Below are 5218 nucleotides of genomic sequence, written 5' to 3'. Positions count from 1 at the left end.
CACAATTTATGAGAAAAAAATTTGTAATGTTATGAAGTTGTTGCTGTTTTTATCTTGTGGAGCATTCACTATTAATCTTCAGATTGTTCATTTTGTTTGCTTTTATTGTTGACATATGGTCTTGCTCTGTCACCCAGGCTGCAATGCAGTGGTGCAATCATAGCTCACTGCAGCCTTGAACTTGTGGGCTCATGGGATCTTCCCACCCAGCCTCTCGAGTAGCTGGAACCACAGACATGCACCACCACACCTGGCTAATTTTTAAAAATATTCTTTGTAGAGACAGGAATCTCCCTATCTTGCCCAGGCTGGTCTTGAACTCATGGCTTCAAACTATCCTCCTACCTCCATTTCCCAAAATGACAGGATTACAGGTGTGAGCCACTGGACCCGGCCTCTTTTTTTTTTAATATGCAGAATTGTGCGTTTTTTCACTTGCTATTTGGCCCCTTTACTCCAAGTATTTTTCAGTAGAGCTATGAGACTAGAACCAGATCTGAAAAAAATGGAGACAAGCAACATTGTAAACTAAAAATCAAGCACTTTGGCAAAGACTGTATCTAAACTGTCTCATGAACCAGATACTTTCTTTTGAACACAGGAAAAGATTTATGCTGTAAAGTGTTTAACAGAAATGAGCTCACCAAAAGTGCTATTTATTATAAGCTTGTCTATTAGGAAAGAACAAAACCACATATCTATAAAGACGTCAAGATTACACCAAACACAACCAGAAATGTTCTAATTTTCTGATTTGTATAAAAGACCTGGCGTTTCAAATGAAAGGGAAGCAGTAACAGAGAAAACAAGAAAAATGGGGAGAAGAGTGTAGATCAGGAATGATAATGTCACTAAGTTAAAGGGGCACAATGCCTTTTTTTAGTTCCTCTGACACTGGATTCCTTCACATTTCAATTCTCAAGTACCATTTCCTCATAAGGGCCTCCCATACTACCTGACCGAAGTTAGCGTCTCCCAAGTCTATTATATCACCCCACTTACTTCCTTTACAGTACTTATTACAATCTGTCTACCTTGTTTCCTTATGGCTCACACCCTCCACTAGAACTTGAGCTCCATAATCATTCTGTGGCACACTGAGAACACTGTTTGTATAAATGAATCAGTAAGCTGGGCACAGTGGCTCACGCCTGTAATCCCAACACTTTGAGAAGCCAGGGAGGGGGTATCACTTGAGACCAGGACTTCAACACCAGCCTGGGCAACATAAGCGAGATGCCCATCTCTACAAAAAACTTAATTACTTTCACAAGGGCATGTGCCTGTGGTCCCACCTACTCCAGAGGCTGAGGCTGGAGAATCCCTGGAGCCCAGGAGGACAGGGCTGCAGTGCGCTATGATTGCACCACTACACTCCAGCCTGGCTGACAGGGGAGACCCTATCTCAAAAAAAACAAAAAAGAAAGAAATGAATAAGCATCTACAAGCAGTAGACTGACTACAGAGAAAAGAACTATTATTAATTACATTGTCTGAGTTTGCATGAAGCCATCTACTTTGTTCCTCAATAGCTCTGTAAGGCCTAGATTGTAAGACTTGTACCACACTGCCAAAAGGGTAATGCCAAATTACTGCATTAAGAAAGAGAAAATTTGTCCTTAACATGGCTAAAAGCACTCAAAATTGTAAATACATTTGCTGAGAGATATTTTAAATTCTCATTTAAGGTATGTGGGGGTTAAAATATGTTTAATTTTCCCTGTCAGTTGGGTCTTTTACATTGGCTAAGAACCAAGAGTGTGACAAGAAATGAGTTCTATGATTGAGAAACTCTGAGATTCTGGGGGTGGCCTAGGAGTTTGCTTTGAGATTGAAGTTTATTTTCTATGGTCAACTATATAATTACGATGATACCACCCCTTGCTTTCCATCTGACACTTGGTTTGAGAAACTGTAAGTAGGAAAGGGAAAGAAGAATGTCCCTCCTTGGGCCTCTTCTTTTGGGCCCGTGCTTTCTAGAGTCAAACGTCAAGCTGGTATTTCCTTGGTGCTAAGAGAGCAACCACCACTCTGAGGCAGAGACGGGATGGGACCTAGCCAAAGTCCCAATAAACAAACTGTATCTTGTAAGCGCGATTTAATTAGGGTCAAACTACTCTGTATGGACTTGCTTTTTCGACTTCTAAGGATTTAGTAGTCATGATTAAGTGTTCTAGTCACGCTACTGCGGTCTACAAACAGCTCCACAACATCCGCCCACATCGTGGCAAAGAATCATCAAGAAATCCCCAAGGGGGCGCTGAGGCGCTACCGAGGAGCGGCCGGTCAGCCAGGTCGCGAGGTCCCAGTCTGGTGAAAAGCTCCGTTGCCCACCCTGAGGGGTTCGCGGAAGGAAGCTGGCAGTATCGCTGCACCTTCGAGACGCGACGGCCGAGGCTCCTAGCTCAAGCTTCTGGCAGTAAGGCCTGTGTGCCTTGCATTCGGGGAGGCCACTTCTCAGTCACCAGCTTCCTGGCCACCACTTGGGGGCGTCGTAGGGATGTCGGCAGCTACGTTTGCCGCACGGCTCCGACTAAACTGAAAAACGAATCCTCAAATTTGACAAAAGTTAACTAAGAAGGCACTTTCCTCCTCTCACCCTGACGTCTCAAAAGTTTCCTTTTTAGGGGTCAGGGCCTACAGTGGGCGAGGAGAAACGAGGTATCTACCCACTGCACCAAACAGTACTCCTACGTCACCGCCTTTCGACTTGGAGCTGGCTAGTATCCCGGCGTCCTCTCGGCCGACGCTGCGGTCTGAAGCCACTCTGGCCTGCAGCCGACGTCTCTATGGTTTCGACCGAGGGGAGGAGGAGAGGGGCGGGGCCGCTGTTCGAGCTGCTGCTTGTTTGAACTCAAAGAGACCCCGGGGTGGGTACGGCTGAGCCGCTGCGAGGGACTGAGGGGAGGGGGTGGGGTGGACGCCGCGGAACTGCGTCCTGAGGTGGGAGACCGGAGGTGGAGACCACCGAGTCTGATGTCTGGAGGGTCTGGTTGCGGGTCGGAGGGCGTGCTGGAACAGCCGGCACGCGGGAGCCAGGAGCCTGCTGGGTGCGTGTGACCCACGAGCTGGCACTGTCCCGCGGCCCTGGGGTCTGCGAGGAGCCCTGGCGCCGCCCTCCGGCTTCGCTCTTTTTCTAGATACCTAGAACCCCAGCCCGCCGCCTTGGCTCCTCGCCCCTGGCCTTTTTCTGGCCCAGAGTTGGTTTCCGCGAGTCTTGCAGGAAGAGCCCATTGCGGTCCTTAAGCGGTTGTAAGAGCCTTTCGCGCCCCGGAGCCCTTGAGGCTTGAATGCTGAAAGTGTGATATGGTGCTTTCCCTGCAGCCTGGCCCATTTTTTAAAATGATATTTAAAAAATTATTCCATCACACCAGACTCAGAAAAGGATGTCTGGGAACTTCTGAGGCTTGAAACATGTTGAAATATAGAATTTCGTTTTATTCGTAATGGGCATAGGAACTAAACATTTTAAGTGCAGACATCTAATGGCTATAAAAAGTTTCAGTGAAAGTAAGCAATATTTGTGTTTCCTTTCTTTGTCAGTTGCATCAGATTTGGCATCTGCTTTTGATATTTTTCCATTAAAGAAATTAAATATATTAAGTTTACAACTACAGTTAAGTGAAGAGGTCTTACTGGTAAAGCATAATAAAGGCGGTTTCTAGAATTTGGACCGTGTTTTGACCTTAGGTTTTTGCATATAACGTGTAAGGTTGGTGGGGAGGAGGGAAAGTTAAAACAGATGACATTTACTTAGAGAATGTATCAGCTCTTACTTGTTTTGACAGAAATAATGTCTCAGATTATTAGCAAACAATACATGATATCGTATAATTAAAGTGACCAGCTAATCATATGTTTGTGGAATTCAGGAAGGAGAAAAGTATTGCTATGTATACTCTGAAGGCCCCAAAGTTAGTGGTATTTGCTATATGGGGGATGGGGTGTGACAAAGTTTGGCCATTGCAGAAAGTGGCTTCTGCGAGTCATAAGGAGGAATTTATAATATGTCAGTTATGTCAGAGAAGCCATCCCAAACAGTATATTTAGTTCATAGGCTGAGGATTTATTATGTGATTACCCCTTGTATTAGTAAAATGGAATATTTATTAAATACCTTGAGCACATTGGATTTTAAGCATGACAAGTTTAAAAGAGATCACTACTCTTAAGGAACCTTCTCCACAAAAGTGAATATGTAAAATAAACTTAAAGCTTATGAATTTAGGAGGTTCGGGAGTCCGTTTTATTTGTAGGGGGAGGAATAGGAAGTGGAAAAGGAAAAAGTTTAAGAAGAAAAATGGGTACGCTTAGGTGTATATTTCAGAGACAATAAGTAATACAGGAAGAACGCTTAGTAAATTTCTCTTTTTCTAATACTCAGAATCTAAGCCAGATGCTAAATATCTGCACCAAAAGTTGTAGTAGAATAGATGCCAGAAATGTGGGGTTCTGGAGCTGCAATTATACCTTCCTTAAAAATAGAAATAGTACTCTTCTACATATCTCTTCTGTAATAAATTACACCAAAACGTAGAGGCTTAAAACAGTAGAAAATAGGGGCCGGCTCACGCCTGTAATCCCAGCACTTTGGGAGGCAGAGGCGGGCAGATCACGAGGTCAGGAGATCGAGACCATCCTGGCTAACACGGTGAAACCCCATCTCTACTAAAAATACAAAAAATTAGCCGGGGAGGTGGCGGGCGCCTGTAGTCCCAGCTACTCGGGAGGCTGAGGCAGGAGAATGGCGTGAACACGGGAGGCAGAGCTTGCAGTGAGCCGAGATCATGCCACTGCACTCCAGCCTGTGTGACAGAGCCAGACTCCATCTCACCAAAAAGAAAAAAAAGTGGACAATAATTTTATTCTTTCTGCGGGGTCAAGACTTAGCTGGCAGTTCTGGCCCAGGGTCTCATGAAGTTGCAGTCAGGATGTCGGCAGGGGCTGCAGACATCTGAAGGGTTGACTGGGGCTGAAGGATCTGCTTCCAACTTCACTGTGAGCTTCTTCCTTCCTCTTTCATCAGCAAGCTGTTTTGTACTTTCCATTGATAAAATGCATTCACATTATACACATTATGTATAATATATGTGTTCCTATTTGTAAATCGTGATACAGTTATTTGTAAACAGTAAATTTTGCTTGTTGAGGTCGCTTTAAATTTGGATCATCATGTAAATACTTCAAGTAATCTTTTGATTTTTCGCTTTGCTCATGA

General features: G+C 44.5%; 1 protein-coding gene across 2 annotated transcripts in view; it reads left to right on the top strand.

Annotated features, from left to right (window-relative positions):
* The first annotated feature begins 2744 nt into the window (after window positions 1–2744).
* The window catches only part of TMEM267 (transmembrane protein 267), a 43361-nt gene continuing 40887 nt past the window's right edge, over window positions 2745–5218 (top strand). Inside the window, exon 1 of one of the 2 annotated variants that reach the window (XM_010363132.2) lies at window positions 2745–2870. The gene's annotated coding sequence lies outside the window, so the exon portion shown is untranslated. The remainder of the gene's footprint in view (window positions 2871–5218) is intronic. The other variant, XM_030927995.1, reaches the window with a different exon arrangement.

The sequence above is a fragment of the Rhinopithecus roxellana genome, chromosome 3 (assembly GCF_007565055.1).
Source record: "Rhinopithecus roxellana isolate Shanxi Qingling chromosome 3, ASM756505v1, whole genome shotgun sequence".
In the NCBI taxonomy this organism is placed as follows: Eukaryota; Metazoa; Chordata; class Mammalia; order Primates; family Cercopithecidae; genus Rhinopithecus; species Rhinopithecus roxellana.
Note: the sequence above shows the minus strand (reverse complement) of the source record. Positions and strands in the feature narration are given on the sequence as shown.